The sequence below is a fragment of the Hyaena hyaena genome, unplaced genomic scaffold, assembly GCF_003009895.1.
Source record: "Hyaena hyaena isolate Hyena2069 unplaced genomic scaffold, ASM300989v1 scaffold_150, whole genome shotgun sequence".
NCBI lineage: Eukaryota > Metazoa > Chordata > Mammalia > Carnivora > Hyaenidae > Hyaena > Hyaena hyaena.
The window spans coordinates 66,900-90,448 of record NW_024080782.1 but is presented as its reverse complement, the minus strand read 5'-3'; the positions used below and the strand labels follow the sequence as shown (position 1 = coordinate 90,448).

Here is a 23,549-nt window from a genome sequence, read left to right as displayed (position 1 = left end):
GACCTACTTCCTACCCAAGCTGCTCACCATCTACCAGAGGTGGCAGTGGTCAACAGCTAACTCCAGAGACCTCTCTGAGCTACTGAAAAAGTGTTAGAGCATCTCAGCAGGGGATGCTGATGTTCTTAGCTAGAGGAGTCAGCCCAAGTGCCTCTAGTTTACATTTCCTTACCCTTCTGAGCAGTCTATTGAAGAGACTGAGCACCTTCTTGAAGCAGTGGATGCTCTTGCTTGCTTCAACAATCCTACCCCTTCTAGATACTCTTTATTACACAGTGGATAGTTAGTAGGGGGAAAGGTTGTGAGTAGATGAGATGACAAAAAGGAAAGTGCCAGAACTAGGGCAGGTAGAACACAGTGTGAGGGTGCAGTTTGAGTCTCCCATCTGTTACCCAGTTTTCTTTTTTTTTAAGTTTATTTATTCATTTGGGGAGGGAGAGAGAGAGAGAGAGAGAGAGAGAGAACACATAAGCGGGTGAGGGGCAAAGAGAAGAAGAGAAAGAATCCCAACCAGGCTCCATGCCATGAATGCAGAGCCCATTGTGGGGCTCAAACTCACAAACTGTGAGATCATGACTTGAGCCGAGATCAAGAGTCAGACACTTAACCTACTGTGCCACCCAGGTGCTCCCATTACCCAGTTTTCCTTCTCTGGAGGTCATTCCCCCTGGACCATCATCAAGATTGGCCCTTAGAGTGCTCAACCGCTCCATCAAAGAGGCACCAGAACCAGGCACTCACCTCTTAGAGGGAATAATGTCTGAGTCAGTATGCTATCTTCCAAGGGATATTTGCCTTCTATGTTTAGAATCCAATGATGGAAAAGAAAATGGACATCATCCAGCAGGTGGGCAAGGTTTAGGAGATCTGAGGGTTCTTCCTGGTGTTTCTGAAACTGGACCCATGCAGACAGATGGTCAAGTAGGCATGTGTCCTGAGACACTCTCATGCCTCCCATAGAACATCTTCTGTGTGCCCAGCCCTGAAATGGGGGCCAGACAGACCACTTTGGCAAAATAGAGGTGAAGACCCCAGCCCCGAGCAGCTTCCAGCTTAAGTGGTTTGACAGGCACACCATCACGAGGTGTCTCAAGTCTGGTGGGAGACAAACAGTCCATACTCTTGGGGAGCTCCAGATCTCCTGGCCTAATTTGAAAGATGTGGTTTCTGCCACAGGCCAGTATTTAGGACATACATGCATATTTAAAAGGCCCAAGAACAGACACCAATAAGACGTTAACATGTGCAAATGGTTACAGCTGACTACTTAGAGCCAGGGGACAGAACAGAGAGGCAGGGCTGAGAGCAGGATGTCTTGAACACATGGGATTCGTCCATCAGCTGACAGTCGAATCAGGAGGCAAGAGGGACAGAGAGAGCCCTAGGCAGAACCAGGTACTTTGTAGATAGCAGTTGGCAGGAAACTCAGTGTCCTCCATTACTGAAGGAAGGCCAGGCTGGAAGTGAATACTGCACAGTTGTGTGTATATGTAGGTGAAAACATGAACATTGTTAAGGAGATATATCTAAGGGGACTCTAGTAGCATCTCCTGGGTGGTTTGTAAACAAAGGTTTATGTGTGTGTGTGTGTGTATGTGTGTGTGTAAGTTGTACACATTTGCATGTGTGTATGCACATAGTTGTGGGGGTTTCCTTTACATTGGAGTGTGGTTGAAGATACCAATACACAGATCATACAACCCATTCTCTCATTCTCTTTCTTCTTCCAGGAAATTTTCTCTCTTAACCAGGTGGCCACCTTCCTGGCTCCATCCCATGGGCTTTCCATTTGGGAATGAGTCCCTCTTCTGAGGAGCCATATCTGAGAACCAGCTCTAGAAGCTTTCTTGCTTTTAGGCTTGAATATGAGAAACAAATCACAAGTTTCTGGGTATTAGGGGGCACTGAAGATGGAGTGTGATTTGCCCAGGTTGGAATGCAGATTCTTCAATTAGAATGGAAATTTCCTACAAAATAAGCAGAATCTGGAAACTGGGTTTATTGAGCAAACCTCTGGAAGCAGATAAGGAGTAAGGTTGGAAACACAAGGCATCTTCACTTACTGAAAGACTGAGAGATGACCTTAATTAAGAAGCCACCTTAATTTGGGGCAGAGAAGGGCTTATAGAAGGTAAACCTCTTCAGTTGGCTGAAGAGAATAGCACTAAAAGTGGAGCTAATTTCTTAACTTCTTGGGTTAAAGCTGCACTGTGGCCTCCCTCCATAAAGTATACAGCAGTTAAAGGAAGGGTTTGATGCAGGGCAGCCTGTGTCTGGTTACACAGTGGGCAAGGTCACCTGGGTCCTGGGCCATCCTCTCAGTGGCCCTTTGCTGATGGGGTGGCAGAGGGGGGAAGCAGTAGCCCTGGATGCTCAGGCCTGACTCCCAGCGCGTTTAAGGTATCCACACCCCAGGTGAGATGGCAGGCTGTGGGAGACACCATCAAACCCTGGCTGGTGGCCCCAACACATGGGTAGTGATCCTAGTCATGCACCACCCACCCCTCCCTCTTCCTGCCACTACAGTCACCACAGATTCTCACTCCCCCAGCACTACTCCAGGTCCTTACTTACACTTACATCCACCAGGAATACTCTTCATTGCTGTATACTGATGTAAATTGCATACTGTCTCCAAGGCTTGACTTGATACCACCTACTCCAAGAAGCCTTTCATGATTACTTTAGCCCACAGTGCTAGCTCTGTGCTCTTCTGTGCTTCCACTTGCTTTAGTATCCACATCTGCTTGCTCATCTTTGTTGGCTCTTTGGACACACCTTAATGAAGAAGTGTAGAGGGTATCATCCTGAGTGCTCTTTTCTTCTTTGATTACACTTTCCCTTTTCTGGGAAATTTCTTCACCTAATGACTAAACCTTATGTTGATGATTCCAAAATTCAAATGTATGGCCTTTTCTCTGACCTTGAGACTCACCGTATACAACGGTCTTCTCTTCATCTCCACCGGGGTATCTCATAGGAATCTCAGACCTCAACCACCCAAGAAGGAAGCTCTTGATTTCCTCCTTGGACTTCTCTTTCCCCAGGCTCAGTACATGGTACCACCATGCATCTAGTTGATTAAGCCAAGCAGAAACCCAATCATCGTATTCCTCTATTTCCTGGCCATCTTTCATTGGTGAATCCCACTGACTTTGCAATCATATCGTACATCCTTCTGAACTTCTCTCTTTGTCCGAGACAGGTCACAGTCTTTGCACCAGGGATAGTGCAAGAGCCATCTTCTAGCTTGTCTCTTTGCTTCTGCCTCTTACTCAAACAAGTCTTCACAAAGCTAAATGGCAGTTCTGGAGAACAGATCAAATCACTTACCCCTCTGTGTGAACCCTCCAATGTCTTTCTGTCACACTGAGTCAAGGACCCAAACTCTTTGTCCTCACCCAGCTCTCAGATGTCCTTATTCTGTTCTCCTTTATGTACATCCAACTTTCCCTTCACTGGTCTTTCTGTTTCTCAGAAACCCCAAGGTTGTACTTACCTCTGGTCCTTGGCACTGGCCATTGCCTCTGCCTGGATGCTCTCCCTTGCACCTTCATGAGGTAGCTTCCTTCCTCATGTCAGGCAGGTCTTCAGTTAAATGTCACCTCCTCCAAAGGGGCCTCCCTGACACCCACTTTATTTTTTTTATTTTTTTTTCTGTTATATGTCTTTTTATTCACCTTTTTGGTTTAATAAAAGAAAGAAAACAAAACCATACCAAATGCTTCCTGTAGATTGACAGTAGATTATCAAAACTTAGTCATTTGATTATGACAATCATAAATACAATTACAAAATGGTTACTCTCTACTACAACAAAACAACACAAGGTGTGGCACCTGGTATGCAGGTATTGATCTGATATTTTCCTTCCCTTTCCAATCAAGATGGTTAACCCTTGTTCCAGGGTTATGTTAACCCACCTATTCTCTATCATACTAGAGTCTCTAGAGAATGTGATCAATTTAAAATCCTATAGAACATCATGCTGGTCCAATTCACTGATGGCATTACATTAATTGTACCTTATTAGCATGAAGTGTCATGTTCCTTTGATGCCTTAGGAAGGCATAGGTATTCCAGATGGTGAGAAAGAAACTTTGCCGAAATTCAACAGCCTACCACATTGGAGTTTATAGAGGTCCAGCAGTAGGAGTCTTGGCAGGATATCCCTTCTAAAGTGAGAGACAAATTTCTGCACCTTGCACCACTTATTATAAAGAGAGAGTCACAGTACTTGGGAGACTTGTTTGGATTTTGAAGGTAATATGTAACACATCTGGGTTTGGTGCCTTGAATCATTTACTTGATAACTCACAGGACCCTGACACCCACTTTAAAGTGGCTCCTCTGTTGCCTTTTGTCATACTATCCTGTTTTATTTTCTTCAATGCACTCATCACAGTCTGATGCTGTGCTGCCTGTTTATTTGTTTTATTTTGTTTTATTTAGCTCCCCCCACTAGAACATAGGCTCTGTGAGAGCAGAAAGCCTTTCTCACTCCTCTACTATAACCCAGTTCCCAAAGCCATGCCTGACACACAGTGGGCACACAGTGAGGTTTTTAACAACTCAATAAATGAACATGTTCCAAGTAGGTACTTGGATTTGAGATGCTTGCATTTCCTTGAGAAAGCATTCTAGCTTTGAGAATGAATTTTCTCTGACAATGTTTTTTATTTGAAAGGATTCAGTCTGTGTATTTTACCCAAATAGCACACACTGAAGTTCCTATCCTTTCCCTAATATATTTTTAATAATTTATTGTCAAGTTGGTTTCCATATAACACCCAGTGCTCATCCCCACAAACGCCCTCCTCCATGCCCATCAACCCCCTTAGCCTCCCCCCACCCCCATCAGTCCTCAGTTTGTTCTCAGCATTCAAGAGTCTCTCATGGTTTGCCTCCCTCCCTCCCCCCCACTATTTTTCCCCTTCTTCTTCCCCACAGTCCTCCGTTAAGTTCCTCCTAATCCTCCTATACGTGCAAACATATGGTATCTGTCCTTCTCTGCCTGACTTAGTTCACTCAGCATAACACCCTCAAGGTCCATCCATGTTGCTACACATGGCCAGATTTCATTCTTTCTCATTGCCATGTAGTATTCCATCGTATAGATAAACTCCATCTTCTTGATCCATTCGTCCGTTGATGGACACTTAGGCTCTTTCATGTTTTGGCTATTGTTGAGAGTGCTGCTGTGAACATTGGGGCACATGTGCCCCTATGCATCAGTACTCCTATATCTTTCCCTAATATTTTGATATGGCTATTACTACCAATCATTTATTTACTATTGAAGAAATGGAACACATGTAGTCTCCATGCTTTTGGAGACTTGTGCCCAGTAAGCCCTTCAAGCCTCAGTAAACTGGTGAAGAGGCAGTGCTTATGTGGGGCAGGAACACTGAGGCAGGCAGGACTCTGGGGTGGGGAAGCACTGAGCTGCCTTTGCCACAAACAAGTTTTAGCCCATTGGGGAAGCAACAGATCCAAATCTTGTCTTGTAGCTTATAAAATGAGCTTAATAACTGCAGCCCTTCTGGCCTTATGAGCCTATTGAAAGATGGAGGAGATAGTAAACATGTATATTTAAAGGGAAGGTGGCTGTCATTCCTCATTTATTTTCTTGCTCATTCATCCATCAAATATTTCAGAGCAAAGCACTGGACTAGCAACTGTGTGGTGAAAAGGAGGTGGGGTGTGTCCTGCATACCCCCGTCATGCATCTGGTAGGGTTGATGCGCACAGATGGCAATGGCTGGAAGGGACTAGGTTGTGGAAGAGAGGTGCAGCAGCATGCTATGGGGTTCAGAGAAGGCTCCTGAGACTGGGAAGGCAGTATTCTGCAGAAACTGGATCTTAGCAAAACTAATCCCTCAGGGGTCTGCCAGAGTACCCAGCCTGGGGTGCCCACTGCTCTGGCAGGCTGGGGACAGCGAGGTGACAGCTCCAGGCCAAGGCCACCCTTGATGGCCTTTTTAGAGTCTCTCTGGTTGTGAAGCATGAATCAGACTGACCAGCAGGTCCTGAGGCTCTGGAGCAAATAGTCCTCTTCTTTTTTTTTTTTTTTTTTTTTTAATTTTTTTAATTTTTTTTAAATTTTTTTTTTTTAATGTTTTATTTATTTCTAGGAGAGAAAGAGAGACAGCGTGAGCAGGGGAGGGTCAGAGAGAGAGGGAGTCACAGACTGAAACAGGCTCCAGGCTCTGAGCTGGCTGTCAGCACAGGGCCCGATGCGGGGCTCGAACCCACAAACCGCGAGATCATGACCTAAGCGAAAGTCGGACGCTTAACCGACTAAGCCACCAAGGCGCCCCGCAAATAGTCCTCTTCTTATAAAGACTGTAAAATTCACAAAGAGACAGGAGAACTATACAAACATTACTTCCTTCTATTTGCCGTTAGTTGATTCATTGTTATTATCAAAGCTTTTTCTGCCTTGCCTCAATGGGGGTTTAGTCTTGTCTTCCCTGGGGGAGCAAGGGTAGAGACAGGCTTGGAGTTTCACAGGGTTCCTTGGGTCTGAGCTCGCCTCGAGCTACTATTTCCAGTTGGCAAAATCTTTTGCTCCAATTAGCACCACCTCTATGCAGCCCAGTTCCCTCTGCCCTTGTTTCTCTGAGTAAAGCTTCCCGGGCTTAGAGCAGGCAAGAGCCCTGAGCCCGGGGCCCTTCTGGGATTTGCTGGGGGACGACCAATAGGCCAGAGGTGGCTAAGGGTGTATCTGCCAGTGACTCAGTTCTGTCTTCATGCAATGCCTGCAGAGAGGGAGGGCATCCCTGCATACCCTGCATTACAGGTTGGAAGCGCCTATGACAAACAGGAAAAGGGCCAGCATACTATGAGGGAAGAAAAAGAAAAAGATGTGTGGATAAGCTTGCTTTTGCTTTTTTAATTTTTTAAAGAAAACTGCAAATTGTGCTTATTTGGCAAATGGGATGAATGTCATATGAAAAAATTCTGCTTTTTTTTTTCTTCACATAAACAAATTTTCATGACACAAGTAAGGGGCAGACAGGAATACCTGCCCCCTCACCCCAGCATTGCGATATTTAGGAAATAAAAATACAGGATGTTTGGTTAAATTTGAATTTCAGATATATAATAGTTTTTACCATACTATTTAGGACATACCACTTATGTTACAAAATTTTCATTCTTTAACTGCAATTCAAATTTACTGGGCACCCTGTGTCTTGTCTGGTGACCTTTCCTTCCATAAGCATCAAGTCGACTGTGAACTCACCCAGAGCTCTTGTTCCAGGATTCTCCATGGCTCAGTCCTCTAAGGAACCTGGTGGTGCTTCCCCTCCAGATTCCTAATCCAGGGCAACCTGCACAACCATCTCTGGGAGAAGAGTCTCCTCTGTCAGTACTTAGGCCAGGGTCCCTGGCTACTTGGGTCACCCTGGGGGAAGATTCTTGGTGGGACTTAGTAACACATGCAGGTGTGGTCTTCCTTCCAGACACTGGGAAAACAGTAGTTCTCTATGTTGGTTGCACTTTGGAAATAACTGGGAAGCTTAAAAATACTAATGCCTGGGTCTTATCCCCAGAGACTCTGAATTAATTGGACTGGGGTGTGGTCTACGAATTGGAATTTACAAAAAAATCTTGGTGATTGTAATGAGCTGCTAAAGTTGAGGACTAAGGCCTTAGAGCCACCAATGCAGAAAACTGTAGGTCTGGCCAGGGTCTCAGGTGACAGGGACTTAAAGAGAGCCACCCATTTATTGACTGTGCCATAGTTTCAAGAGGGAAGAAAATTCAAGTATTTATCAGTTGCACTGATATCTGATAGTCATTTTTGATGGTCCTGGTCCTCAGACTGGTGTGGGGATTACAAGAAAGTGAGATCTGAGACCCCTGCTGTCCAGGTGTTCACAGTGCCTCTGGAGAGAGATGCTTCCTCCTCCCTTCCCATCAACTCTGCTACATTACCTGATAGGGAACCCAGGACTGGGGCCATCAGCATCCTGCTGTGTGTTTGTGTGTGTGCGTGTACGCACACACACACAAAAGAGAGGTGAGCATGTGTTACCATAGCCAAGAAAACTTTGTTCAGGAACAAGATCAGGGTGGCTTCCGTGACCCAGGCACTCTTTCCACTGAGAGGTTATGAGAAGCTTCAATCCCTCCGAATGTGGGGAAAGTGCAAAGATGAAGTCAGTCTCTCAGGGGGAGAGGAAGAAGGGCAGCGTGTGAACCCACCACCATGGCACACACTTAGACGAATGCACTAATGAGGCAAGGCATATGGATGTAATGGTAATAACAAGAGCTGTTATTTCATTATAATCTAATCATATTATAATAGTTATTATTACCCATATGTTCTTATTTTTGTTATAGAAACTGCAGATATTAATAGTTATACTGGTCTACAATTCCTTGTCCAAATCCTTGGGGCCATTTGTTTAAAAACTCAAGGTTTTTCTTTTTTTTTTAGATTTCAGAAAAATAAAGTGATAAATGGTAGCAACTGAGGCAGCATTCTAGCCAAACACACTAAGTTCTGCTGCAGAACATGTGAATACTGTCAAGTGAGGTGAATAAGCATCCTAAAACCTCATGTCAATCAGGTCAGGCTGTGAAAAATCTTTTGGTTTCCAAATCTTTTTTTGAATTCTGTGAATAGGAGACTGTGGGCCTAAAGCCTATCTCCCTCATTTATGGAACATGAAGTATTTGATAGGCAGTGGGCTGAGTATTTTATATTACCCCCATTGGAACCTCATGGCAGCCCTATGAGGTGGAAACCATTGTTGCCATCATTTTGCAGATGAGGAAATGGAGGCGTAGGAGGTTGAATGACCTGCCCAAGGTCCGTGGCTCTTGAGTGGAAGGAATTAGAACAGGAATTCAAGTTCCATTCTGTCTGGCTGGTGGTCTGTACTGCACTGCCACAGGAGCTTCAGGGGGACATGGGTGTACAGACTACCTGGGCAGGCACGGATGTACAAGGCATGTCACACAGCAGGCTTTCTGCAAAGGTGTGCATGTAAGTACACACTGAGTGTGGATGTTCTATGTGTGTGATAATTTGTGTGTTTGTCTGTTTTCCTGTGTGTGAGGGGGGTAGGGGTGGGTGTTTGGAATGGGAAGACTCTGGGTGTGTCACTGTGTGCCTCTCTCTGTGTCTGCCACCTCTCATCTCTGTATCAGCAGGTCTGGAACAGGGAGAGTCACCTCTGTCATATCTTTGCTTTCATGCAGACTGCACTCAGGAGGAGGAAGCCTTCCAAGGGGGACCTGGTGGTGAAGACTGTCTTCATGTAGACCCTAAGTGGATGAGTTAGTCAAGGTCAGCACACAGTCATCCAGGGTCCCAGAGAGCCCCAAGAGCACCTTGGCAAGGTCAGTAAACTTCATCTTGGTTCAATTATTTTTAAGGGGACAGTTTGCTGGATAAATGAAAGAAATGCAGATTTTCCCAAAGGTTCCTAGGATATGTTACCTTTTTCTTAGAGGAAGAGGTAGAGATGGAAACCTCTTTGAGGCTTTGGTTTTGTGTGGTTGGTCTGTGTATTGGCAGCCAGTGGCACCACATTCAGTAAGTGGGAAGGCTGATTTTCTATTTTCCTGGGATGCGCTTCAGAGAATGAGCCTTGGGGGTGTGACTGAGACACCCCACATCCGGGCAAGCAGGGTCAGGCAAGTGATGACCTTGACGGCTGGGATTCACAGCTTGAGTCTTGAGGCAGCCATGTACAAGGGATGGCAACTCTCCACCTGCCAAGTCAGGGAAGAAAGAAAACATCCAAACTGCTGGGGGTTCTTCTCTAGTCTGGTTTCTCTGTGAACCTCTGATTGTCTGCTCCAGGAAGAAGACAGAAAAGAGAGGGAGCTAGCATATGTCTAATGAAGCTGGTGCTTTGTTTATTATTGTTTTATTCCTGAGAGCTACATCTAAGGAAGGTATTTTGTCTCCTTTTTATTTAATTTCTTTTTTAAATTTTTAAAAAATATTTATTTTTCTGAGAGTGCAACCATGGGAGGGGCAGAGAAGGGGGACAGAGGATCCAAAGCAGTCTCTGCACTGACAGGCTGACAGCACAGAGCCCAGCATGGGGCTCGAACCCATGAACCAGAATATCATGATCTGGGCTAAAGTCAGATGCTCAACCAACTGAGCCACCCAGGCACCCCTGTCTCCTTTATTAAGAAACTTGTGGAGGTTAGGTGACTTATTTCACGTCATCCTGCTAGAAGATGGCAGAGTGGGGATTGGAATCCATGCCTCTTAGAATACCATACCGTCTGTTTTGACACATTGTCTTTGAGATTCCTGTGCTCTGTGAACACCATTTCCAATACAGCATAAACCACAAACCATGAACATAATGGTTTTCACTGCTTTAAATATTTCTTGTGTTTCCTCTGCTGCAATTATGCAAATTTCTGGTACAGAAGAGATCGGATGCTATCGTTTAAAGTTCACTAAGCTGGGATTCAGGAAAATTGAGTTCTAGATTTAGTTCTTTATCTCTCAGGGACTCAATTTCCTCATTTGGAAAACAAAGCAGTTGGTATAGATATGGCCTAAACCTTGCTTTGTTAGGTTAGGCTCCAACCATGAGGGGGGATTTGACTTATTTGTGAGTTTCCTTAGAGTCTTTGGCATGTAGCTGGGCACAGCTAAATCCTTAATATGGTTGGTGTTGTTAATTGATGGCAATTTCTTACCAAAAATGAGAAAACACTGGTACGCGAACTGCAGATTTATAAATAGTTGTTAATATTCCCTGAGCTTACTAGGTTCAGGCACTGTTTTATAAGAATGGGTCAGACAATGGGATAACTGATGTGCACAGTGACTTACTAACTTAACGTCTGTGGTAAAAAGGGAGCCAGTGCGCCCTGCAACCCTGATGAAAGTCACCACAAACACACTGTAGTCAATATCAATTTTCCAATGTATTATTGATTCTGAGAAGCATTAATTTCAAAACAAACAATGGTTTTCTTTGGTAATTTCCATGTTGTGGATACAACTGTCATTTTTGCTGACCTGTCTGTTGTCAGATATTATTGACTTCCTATAGAATGAACGAGAATATTTTATGGGTGTCTTTATTGAACTAGGAGAAGGGGGACAGGGAATTATAAATGAGAGAATTGTTAATGACTGTTCCCACCTCACCTCCCCATCACTCTACCCAAATTCAATGTAAAACTTCTGTACCTATGGACTCTGTTCCCCTCCAATTATTAAAATGCCTTAAATTTCTCCCCTCATTTTGCCAACACACACAAACACACACACACACACACACACACACACAAACACACCCCAATTACATTCAACTGTGGTTTCTGTTTCATTTTTGTTTGACATCGCAAAAGCCTATCAATGCTGTTATGACAGGATTTATATGTGAGGCATTCATTCTTTCATCAAATATGTGCAAGGAAATTGGGTGAATGGGAAAAGCTGAGGTCGAAATCAAGATAGTAAATTAGGGAAGGGACTGGCCCTTCCTGGGATGAGCCTCACCTCCCTGGGTGAGATGATCCCCAGGGCAAAGTCTGGCTCCATGGAGATCTAGGGCCCAGGAAGTCTATCCTGCCAGGGTCCTGGGATGGAATTTGGTCGTCCACCACATGGGCTCCTTCTGTTCTTCCCGCAGCTCTCTTCTTTTGATTTTGTCTTTTTTTCCCCAGCAATCCCCTTTCTTCCCAGCCTCTAGTTATCATCACCGTACTGACAGTTCCTGAGTATATGTTCTATCTTGGTTGTCCTTCTGAGTTTCACCTGGGTATCCTGCCTGTCAGGCAACTCAAACTCAATTTCTCCAAACCAACCCCTTTTCTCCCCTTCCTTTCTCCCCCAAACCCTCTATTATGTCCTCTGTGTCCTTGTGCACACCCACCTGCTAATGCCCAAAAGAACCTTGGAGGTCACTCTGTAGTCTTATTTTCTCTCACCATCACATCTAACCAGTGAAGGGCTAAAAAAGAAAAAAAAATCTTTTTGTAGTATTAAACAATATTTTAAATTGGTAAATTTTTATTAAAATATACATGCAAAAGACTTCCATAAAAGTGTGTAACTTAATAGACTTTTAGATAAGTGAATATATTTCTGCACTTCCTATCCAGATCAAAAGAAAGAACTTGACCATCAGAAGCACCCCACCTGCCACCTGCTAGCCACTGCTTCCCAAAGGGTGACCATTCCCCTGACTTTTAACATCAGTGACTTATTTTGTCTGATTCTGAACTTTATGCAGATGGACTTACACAGTGTGTATTTTTTGTGTGTCTGGCTTGTTTTACTCAGCATTATGCTCATGGGATGTATCTAGGCTGTTAGGTGTTTTTAGTTCTCTATTTCTGTGCCATGTAGGATTCTTACTTCATAGCAAGGGATTTTTACTATAAAATTCATATGTTCCTGAGACCATTTGAAGATATCCTGAACAGAGTCGTCAGTTGCCTCTGATAGCATATGCCTTTAAAAGCAGAACATACCTGTTTGTGATATTCCAAGTACACCAGTAAGGAAAACAAGTTTCACCAAAAAGGTTCAGACAGTCAAGGAGCTAGGAAAAGTAAAAGTGAAACTTCTTCCATTTTCCAGAGTTTGTTCTCTTTGTTGTAGTTTTGAAAGAAAAGTCATGCTTCAATTAATAACAGACAATGCAGTCAATATGATGGGAGTGGAGACAATGATGTGATCAAATGCCAAGAAATGACTGACGGCTGAAAAAATATCATGTGAGCCAAAGCAATTTCTCTTGACTTCTAACTTTATTCATCCAACAAATAATATTTCATCACAGTTTTATCAATGGAATGCAATTCCACCCAGATCATTCTGTCAACGACAAGAAACAACATCAAATCATTTTGTCCACACAGATAAATCAATCATTGATTATTATTTTCTCCCATTTGGGACCCAAGTAGGAGGACTAAATATCTTGAGTAAAACAAAGGGAAGAAAGAAATAATGGCTTCTATCTTGAAAAATCCAGTTGGGTAAATGTAGCTTATGCTTTTTTTTTTTTTTTGACACATTCTGATGTGAAGAGGGATAAACAGTTTTTAAATTTAGAGCACAGACAAACTGTAATAATAAACACATGGAAAGAGAATTCAGGCACTTACTGCTTCTTCCAGCTATGATAGCATTTCCAGTCCTTCACTTTTGCTTATGTAGTTCTCCTTACTGGGATTCTCCTGTCTTTAAATGTGTAATCAAGTTTTGAGAAAAATTAGATTGCAAAGGCTTATAAATCCAAATGAAAGAGGCGTCATCTTTAAAGGACAAACTTGTGTGGTAAGTGCCCTGATTATGGATTGGGCTGCTCTTGCTGGTCTTGCTGCTGCTGCTTGCTGCCACATCTTGATGCTGTTGAAAGCCCTTTCTCTAGAGTCCTCACTAGTTGGTCCACTACTGGATGAGAGGAGATTTAAGCTCGTCTTCATGCTGTACATGATACAGTTATGCATCAGGGTTTTTCACTTAATACATTGCAATGGACTGAATGTTTGTGTTCTCCCTAATTCATATGTTGATATCCTAAGCACCAATGTGACAGTATTAGGAGGTGATGGCCCCTGGGGAGTGATTTGTTCATGAAGGCAAACCCTTCTTGAATAGGATTGGTGCCCTTATAAAAGAGACCCCAGAGAGCTCTTTCACCCTATTTCTGCCACGTGAGGATACAGTGAGAAGCCGGTTGTCAGCAACTATAAAGAATGCTATCTCTAGAACATGATCATGCTGGCACGCTGATCTCTCACACTGCTTCCAGACTCCAGAACTGTGAGCAGTAAATTTCCGTTGTTTATAAACTACCCAGTCTGTGGTATTTTGTGATAGCAGCCAAAGCTGACCAAGATATATATTCTGAGTATCTTTTTCAGATTTGTCCTGAGAGGGGGGAAGACCCTCAGCAGGATCTTGTGTGGGGAATGGTTTGCTCCCAGAGGCCAGTAAAGTTAAGTTTGCTCTTTGCTGTAATTCCCTGGGCCATAGTTCTTGTACTACACTGGCTCGTCCTATTTATGACTTTCCCCCAAGACCTCAGCTATATTGTCAGAAGGGGCTCTACTGTCTGAAAAACCATGGGGCAAGGGACCTTCTTTTTGTCGGAGCACAGAAGCAAATGGTAAGCAAAATACTTACCGCCCTCTCCCTGATGATGTGCTCTTATATCTGCTGCAAGGCAGAGTTTGTATCTCGATGGTGATTTATCCTCATAAGGAAAACTAAGGTATTTCTAGCCTAGAGAAAGAAAAATAAATTAAATAAATACAAGACAAGTTAAATCTTCAGTGGTGCATCAATTCTCACATAAAAGGCCAAATTGGACTGCAAATTTCTTGAGGTTGGTGAATTTATTACATATCTGTGTTTCTAGCACATACCACCTGCCTTAAATGAAGAGGGGCTTAACACAGGTTTCTATGAGAATAAAGATGGTGATGATTATTTGGATACAACATTTAAAGCAAAGTTTAAGAAGATTTGACTTTAATCCAAATACTTCCACCTAAATAAAGACTCTGATGCAAACAATGACTATTTTTAAAATGACATCTTTTTATCTTATTAAAAGTGATGCTTATTCATTAAATTAAAAAAAAAAAAACAAAGACCTAGGAAGATAGAAGAAGAAGACAGATCCCATCTTTATTCCCACTTCTTAGCTAACATTTGGTATGTTTACTTTCTCTCTTTTTCTTCCCCCCTTTCCTTCTTTTTCATCTGTTTTTGTTTTACCAATTTACATTTGTATTTATAAAGTTAAGCATTAGACTTTGTCACTTAAAACATGAATACATTTGTTAGATTTTTGGAAACTTATTTTACCAAAGCCCTACTTGAAGGTATGAAGGTTGTTCTTTATTAATTTTTAAAATAAAAAGTATAGTATTTTGGGCATATTTATACACATATCTTGGGGCTAACCTCAACTTACTTCCCTAGGAAATATTGCTAAAAGTAGATTTTTAACAAATGAAAATGTCTTGATACTTATTGCTATATTATCCTCTTGAAAGGCTGAACCAGTTTAGACTCTCATTAACAGTATTTGAATGTACATATTTCCAATGCAACCTTGTCAGCATTGAAAAATATAATTGTGAAAAAATGGAAACTATTATTTTGATAAATAGGTGAAGAACAAACTGTATTATTGTTTTAATTTGCATGAAATACTAAATTCTTCTAATTGCTTATTTTTGTTTTCCTTTTGTGAATTAATTCTTTGCTGCTCAAATTTTTGCTGATTTTCCATTGATCTTATTTTCTTTGTAGAGCTCTGATATATGGTAAAAATATAAAAAAAAACCCAGAGATTTGCTTTTGTTTAATAACTAAATAGTGATTTCCCCAGTCCAAAGTTTCTGATACTTAGGTATTAACATTTAGCTATCCAGCCTCTCAGGATGTCTTTGTTTTTAGGTATAGATCACATTTTAAAACAGCATGCATTTTCTTTTGTTTTATCTTCCATCTCTCTCTGCCTCCTTACCTCCCTCCCTTCCTTCCATTTTTATAATTAATGGGTCAGTGCCTTTGGGGTATGGTATAGGGCAGAAATCTAACATTTTCTTTTCAAATATGTAATCAGTTATCTATCAGCCATTTATTAAATATTCTTTTCTTTCCCCTTTCATTTAAAATGTGATCCTGGTCAAATGCTAAACTTTAATTTGTATTAGAGTCTATTTCTGGAACTGCTTCCCTGTGCCATTGATTCATTTGACAATTCTTGCTCTGGCACCACGTTGCTTTAATTATCGAGTTTTATACTATAGTAAGTATTATTGTCTGGCAGTCTCCTTTCGTTACTCTCTTTTTAGGGGGCTTCTTTGCTTATTCTTCTAGATGAATTTTTACATTACCTTTTCAAACAATTTCAGTGTTTTGATTTAAAGAAAACTGAAACACATGAATTATCTTGGGAGAAATGAGACACAATATTATTTTGAAAAAAATATTTCTTCTTATTCAGGAATACTATTTCTTTCTTCATTTCTTCAAGACATTTTTATGCCCCTCAGTAAAATATAATAGTTTTCTTTGTCAAATGCTACTTAGCCTCCGACATTTATTGCTAGGCATTTCAGATATTTGCTGTTTAAAAAAATTTTTTTTTATGGAAAGCCACTGTGAGGTATGTGTGTGTGTATGCATATTTTGTATATGTTCACAAATATTTTGGTTACTTCTCTTATGTATTCCTTTTGCACCCTTTATTTAAATGTGTAAATCTCATTTATTTTTCTTGTTTTGTTGCATTGGCTACATCTGCCAAAGCACTATATAAAAACAGTGACATTTATTATCCTTTGTATTGCTGCTCACTCTGATGTAGAATCCATTGGTATTTCATCATTTAACAAATGTTCATTACTATGTTTTATTTTATTTTATTTTGTTTTCCACTGCTATTTTAAGATAGATTTTTTTAAAGGAAGAAACCTTTATTTGAAGTATCAGGAATATTTTTATTCTTTAAAATTGATATGATATTGGTGGATTTCTGAAATCATAGCAATCTTTAAATTTCAGAAGTCATGTTTACCAGATCATGTATATCTTTGGATTGGTTATGATTTTAATTTATGTTGCTATTTTATTTGGGATTTTTACATTTGTATTGTCAGTAAGTAGAATCTGTAGGTGTGTGTGTCTGGTTCTGTGTGTATGTGTGTGGGGCACGTGGGTATACAAGTGTGAATTCTCTCTGTCAAATTTGGGCATCAGGGTTGTGGAGAACAAACTGGAAATGTCATTACAAATAAACTCTGGGGGTGCCTGGGTGGCTTAGTTGGTTAAGCATCTGACTTTGGCTCAGGTCAGATCTTACAGTTTGTGGGTTCAAGCCCCGCATCAGGCTCTGTGCTGACAGCTCAGAGCCCGGAGCCTGTTTCGGATTCTGTGTCTCCCTCTCTCTCTGCCCCTCCCCCACTCATGCTCTGTCTCTCACTGTCTCAAAAATAAATAAACTATAGGGGCGCCTGGGTGGCTTAGTCGGTTAAGCGTCCGACTTTCGCTTAGGTCATGATCTCGCGGTTCGTGGGTTCGAGCCCCGCGTCGGGCTCTGTGCTGACTGCCAGCTCAGAGCCCGGAGCCTGTTTCAGAGTCTGTGACTCCCTCTCTCTCTGACCCTCCCCTGCTCACGCTGTCTCTCTCTCTCTCTCCTAGAAATAATAAAAATATAAAAATAAATAAATAAATAAATAAACTATAAAAAAAATTTAAAAAATAAACTCTGAAATATTTAACATAGCATGGAAATTTTTTCTTGAGAATTAAAAAAAAATTCAGATACTTTCTTGTGCCATTTAGGAGGTAATAAATATTTACATTGTGAGATATTTTCATTATATTTCATCAGTTCATATACTGTTACTCTTCATGGTTAAGTTTTGATTCACTTATATTTTAATAGAAAATTACTCATTTCATCATTGTTGTGTGTTTAAGTTTATGGATATGTTTACTTTCTCATTTCTAAATTTTTGCTTATGTATCTTTAAAAATTTAAAAAAAATTTTTTTACATTTATTTATTTTTGAGAGACAGAGAGAGCATATAAGCCAGGGAAGGACAGAGAGAGAGGGAAGACACAGAATCCGAAGCAGGCTCCAGGCTTTGAGCTGTCAGCACAGAGCCCAGTGCAGGGCCTGAACCCACGAACCGTGAGATCATGACCTGAGCCGAAGTTGGATGCCTAACTGACTGATCCACCCAGGCACCCCTAAAAATTTTTTTTAAAAAATGTTTACTGATTTTTGAGAGAGAGAGAGAAAGAGAGAGAGAGAGAGGACACAAGCAGGGGAGGGGCAAAGAAAGGGAGACTCAGAATTCAAAACAGGTTCCAGGTTCTGAACTGTCAGCACAGACAGACCCCAAAGTGGGGCTCGAACCCATGGCCTGTGAGATCATTAACTGAGCCAAAGTTGGATGCTTAACCAACTGAGCCACCCAGGCACCCTGCTTTTGTGTCTTCTTTATTTGAACTTGAATATACTTGCTCAATTTTAAGCTATTCGGCTTTTCCTTTCAGTTCTAGTTCTGGGATTTATTGATTTTTATCATTTTTAATTCATTATTTTTAAATGAATTTTTAAATTTCTACTTTCCTTGAGTTTATCTTAATTTTCTTCTGATAACTAAGCTGTATGTGTTCATTTATTTTCACAATTCATTTTTAATTTTGTAGGAATTTAGTTTAATTAATTTTATAAGCCTCATAATTATCACTGAAAAAAATTTGGGTATAACACAAAAGTTTTTCTGTTTGTTACAGTTTTCTTTTTTTTTTACAAATAGTTTATTGTCAAATTAGTTTCCACATAACACCCAGTGCTCATCCCCACAAGTGCCCTCCTCCATGCCCATCACCCCTTCCTCCCACATCCATCAGTTCTCAGTTTGTTTCTTAGCATTCAAGAGTCTCTCATGGTTTGCCTCTCTCCCTTTCCCCCACCATTTCCCCCCTTCTTCTCCCCCTTGTTCCTCAGTTATTGTTACAGTTTTCTAAATAGCAATTTAAAAAATTTAGGAATTCTGTTTCATTTTCCAAGTGGTTGTATTTTGTTGTTTCTGCTCTTTGAAATTTATTTGCAAAATTTTTCTTCTTTGCAATTTATTTAGATTTTACTATGATTAATATGCATTTTCATAGTGCTTCATGTACATTTGAAAAGATACAGAGTTCCCTGTTGGTGATATATAGAGTTAGATACATGTCTGTATACGACACCTAAGATGCAATTTAGTCCTAAGAGTTTTGAAAATATAATAGATAGAAGGTACATGTTGTCTGGTATCACTGATGGGCCCAGAGCATACACAACTATTGGAGAAGAGAATGATTCCATCTAAATCCAGCTGACCTTCCCATGGTCCACCAGTGCCTAGAACAAGAGTCAGGCCTGGGGAAGAGAAGCCTGGAGAGGCAGAACTTAGCCTGAGAGGACACATTGGACCACAGCTGCACAGGAAGGTGAATCTCAGAGAGAGAGTAAGACTAGAGCAGGGAGATACAAATCAAAACCACAGATATACCACCTCACGCTGGTCAGAGTGGCTAAAATGAACAAATCAGGAGACTTTAGATGCTGGCGAGGATGTGGAGAAACGGGCACCCTCCTACACGGTTGGTGGGAATGTAAACTGGCGCAGCCCCTCTGGAAAACAGTGTGGAGGTTCCTCAAAAATTTAACGATAGAACTCCCCTATGACCTAGCAATAGCACTGCTAGGAATTTACCCAAGGGGTACAAGAGCACTGATGCATAGGGGCACATGTACCCCAATGTTCATAGCAGCACTCTCAACAATAGCTAAAACATGGAAAGAGCCTAAGTGTCCATCAATGGACTAATGGATCAAGAAGATGGGGTTTATCTATACCATGGAATACTACATGGCAATGAGAAAGAATGAAATCTGGCCATGTGTAGCAACATGTATGGACCTTGAGGGTGTTATGCTGAGCGAAATAAGTCAGGCAGAGAAGGACAGATACCATATGTTTGCACGTATAGGTGGATTAGGAGGAACTTAACGGACGACCGTGGGGGAGGAGAAGGGGAGAAATAGTTGGGGAAAGGGAGGGAGGCAAACCATGAGAGACTTGAAAGCTGAGAACAAACTGAAGGCTGCTGGGGGTGGGGGAGAGGGGAAGGCGGGTGATGGGCATGGAGGAGGGCGTTTGTGGGGATGAGCACTGGGTATTATATGGAAACCAACTTGACAATAAACTGTTTAAGGAAAAAACAAAAAAACTAGAGCAGGGAGAGCAGCTGGGGAGGGAGGGAGACCCTGGGGACAGGCCTGGGGCTGGCACCTCCAGAAGTGGGTGTATCTGTTGGCAGGGACAGTTCGTTCTCTCTTTCCGTCTTTATAAATTCTCAGTACATCCTTGCTGAAGACTACATAGTCTGTTCTCAACTATAGGAGACTGTGCAGTGAGGGAAGGGGAAACGAAGCCCTCTGCAAGGTGGGTGGGCAGCCAAACTGACCGTCACCAGGCCCAGCTACAGTAAGACAGGGGCGGGCAGCTGGAGGAGACAGCCAGAGCAGAGGAACATATGAGAATGGTCTTTGGTATTGATGAAGCAGCTCAGCTCTGGGGTGAGGAGCCCCGAGACGAGCTGTAAGAAACAAGGAAATGCTTCAAGGTGTTACTGTCTCCCTGGTCAGATGGGTGCTTACGGTGGTCATAGCTGGAGCTGTCAAATGAATTTTATTTTCCGGGGGACTAATGCAGTTAAAAGACATTTAAATTAGAAACACTTTAAATAAACATTAATTATACTATTTGGAGCCCTCCACTCTTTTCTGACGGTATGATCAGCCTGCACGGTGGAAAAACATGTCCAACTTTTCTGTGATTACTATATGGTTTCTCAGTGTTCTTGTTTGTCAGAGACTCTGCTTTACATTTCATGATGTTATAATACAGTGTGAGATGAAGACATGCATTTGTTGTATCCTAATTGTAGATTATACCCACAATCAATTTAAAATGCCCCTCTTGGCCTATTTAATGCTTTGTTTGCAGTTTCTATCCCTGTTTCCTTTTTGTGTACATATATCTTGGTTAAGCATTTAACCTTTATTTCTGACCTTGTTTGAGTTGTATCTTGTGTATATTGTATTTTGACCAAAGAGGAAAAAAAAGACTTTATTTATTAATGAGGGTAATAATTAGATTGATAGTTATTTTTAAAACTGATACACATAGTGGACATTGCTGTCCCCTGACTAGCATCTTTTTTCTCCTGCTTTGTCCTAAAGGAGCCTGCATCATGCCAGATTCTCCTTCAACTCCAGGAGAACCTGAGTTTACTTCAGTTCTGAGGTGGGCCTGATTGGTCCAAATACAATCCCACCTTGTGCCAGTGACTGGTCCAGGAATGAGCCGATAACTCAAATCCTGGCAAGACACTGAGAAAGGAAATGGGTTTGGAGGCTTTTCTGGATAACTGTCTTTGCTCCTAAGAAAGCCCCAGGAACTGGAAGTCTCTCTTCCTCTGCCAGGCCTCCTCAGGTCTGGATCCTGCACCTGGACCTGTCATGGAGCGCAGAGGGCCGTCTCTCTGACTGCCTGAGGCTGATGTTTTCATGAGAACGGCAGACCAAAGAGATGGGAAACCTCGGTTCTTGAAGATACCCCCGAGCTTCTGAGTCAATGGCCCTGTGGCTGTCCTACATCTTGCATTCCTGCCACATAAAATTAGGCAAATTTTTATTGTTCTTTGAGCCAATATAAATCCAGGTTTCTGCTAATTGTAGCCAAGAGCAATTAAATGATACAATATGTTCATTTTTTCATTTTGTTTGCATTTATTTCATGCTTTTAATTTATTTCTTTTGTTTTGGTTATGTGTCACTTGAAAATAGATTATATTTTATTTACTCTTGTTTTCTCTTCTGAATTAAGTATGAGTCTGGTTTTTAATTCTACTAAAAATTGAGTAGCTTAACATATACTTACTCCTATATTTTTAGAAGTATCAAAGTCAATATAATAATGATAATTATAATATTAGTATTACAGCTTATGTTTATTGAGCCCTTAATATATACCATGTGATATGCTAAACAATGTATGTATATTTATTCATTACGTCCTCACTGCAGGAAACAGAAACACAGAAAGTTTAAGTAACTTGCCCAAATGAAGCAGAAAAAGGCAATTGCCTCCTCTGCAGATGGGGAAATTAGTCCCCTTTTTCTTCATGCCATGCTTTTAGCTTTCCATTCACTTCCTGTTTTTGTTTTGTTTTTTTGTGGGCACTAGGGAATTTCAGAACCCGAATATTAATGATTAATTATTTTTACATTATATATATTCTTTCAATGAAAAAATATTTCATTTTGAAGCCATATGTCCTACAACTATTTAGTCTCAATTCTACATATAAATAGTTTTGACACTCACCATCATTTCTTTTACATTTTTTTGATGTTTATTTATTTTTGAGAGAGAGAGAGAGAGAGAGAGAAAGAGCAAGCATGAGTGGGAGAGGGACAGAGAGAGAAGGAGATACAAAATCCCAAAGCAGGCTCAGGCCCTGAGCTGTCAGCACAGAGACCAATGTGGGTATCGAACTCACGGAGTACGAGATTGTGACTTGAACTGAAGTTGGACGCTCAACTGACTGAGCCACCCAGGTGCCCCATCACCGTCATTTCTTTTAAACCCCAATATTTTATTCTAAATTATTTAATGCAATTTATTGCTGGATTAACTACTATGTTTTTGAGCAGTTTTATTCATAAGATGTGTTGTTTGCATATAGTTTTCAAAGAGTGATCACTTGGTTAGTGGTAGAATTTCCCCAGAAATTCTATTATTTCTTTTATATGTTCTCATATTTACTGCTGTGTGGAAGTTTGAGCCCATTCTTCTTTCTTCTCCTTAAAGTCTATCCAGTTAATTTCTCTTCAGATACTAGTAGTGTGTGTGTGTTTACACAATTAATTTGCATTGCACAATTCCTGAAATATTCTCCTTCCAAATATTGAGAACTTTCATTAAAAAAAATTCTACTTGACCACCCTTCCCTCAACTCACATTTTCCCCTGAGGTAATTACCATGAGCATTTTGTGTGAATCCTTCCAGAACGTTTCTATGAATTTGCATACGTATATCCATAACTACACATAGCACATAGCATTATTCCAGGGAAATTGTGCTTTGAGAGTATATGTTGAAGGAATCAGTGAAGGTTTTGTGGTAGGATGGAGTGGATGTAAAGAGCAACCTGGCTACCTAAGAAAGAAGACTCCTCTTTGCAGTACTGGGTGACTGGCCCATCAGTCTGGCGAGGTAAATATTGGATCACTGATTCAAGGTTTGCTCCATAGGAAGAAGCGAGGCCATCTTATCAGGCCAGTGAGCTTGTTTTCCATACCAGGCTCACCTAAGAAGTTAATCTACATCTCAGCTCCAGAGCTCATGTCATCAGTAGAGATTCTCCCCACATTCTGGCCAAGATATATTTATTAATCAGCACTGTTACTTTTTCCCATATTCTCATGTGATTTCACTAGGGTTTGGAAAAAGCAGAGACCCAAATTTAGCAAGTAAGAGGCCATCCTGGGAAGGATGCAGGCCAAATTGCTTGTGAAAGGAAGACTGCCTGGAACCCTGGGAAAGAAGAATGTTAGTAACAAGCCTTGCCTCATAGGTTACGAACTCATAGGTTAATCTTTTGGTTAGAAAAGAGGGAGATCTCATGGGGTGTCTGGGTGGCTCAGTCGGTTAAGCATCCGACCAACTTAAGTTATGATCAGGTCATGATCTCACAGTTTGTGAGTTTGAGCCCAACATTGGGCTCTGTGCTGATGGCTCAGTGCCTGGAGCCTGCTTTGGATTCTGTGTCTCCCTCCCTCTGCCCCTCCTCCACTCATGCTTTGTCTTTCTGCTCGGAAAAATAAATAAACACTAATAGGAATTTAGAAAAGAGGGAGATCTCTTTTCATGAGAGATCAACTTGTCCAATGAGGGTAGTTCTCTGAACAATGAGCTGAAGAGATCCAGGGAATGAGCTTGGGCTCT

The 23,549-nt window shown here is 41.4% G+C and overlaps 1 long non-coding RNA gene across 1 annotated transcript in view; it reads left to right on the top strand.

Moving 5' to 3' along the window:
* Positions 1-21,277, top strand: part of LOC120236266 — a 74,633-nt gene extending 53,356 nt beyond the window's left edge. The window contains exons 3-4 of the long non-coding RNA XR_005529621.1: positions 9,220-9,360; positions 21,022-21,277. This is a non-coding gene — a long non-coding RNA (uncharacterized LOC120236266). The remainder of the gene's footprint in view (positions 1-9,219; positions 9,361-21,021) is intronic.
* The last annotated feature ends 2,272 nt before the right edge of the window (positions 21,278-23,549 follow it).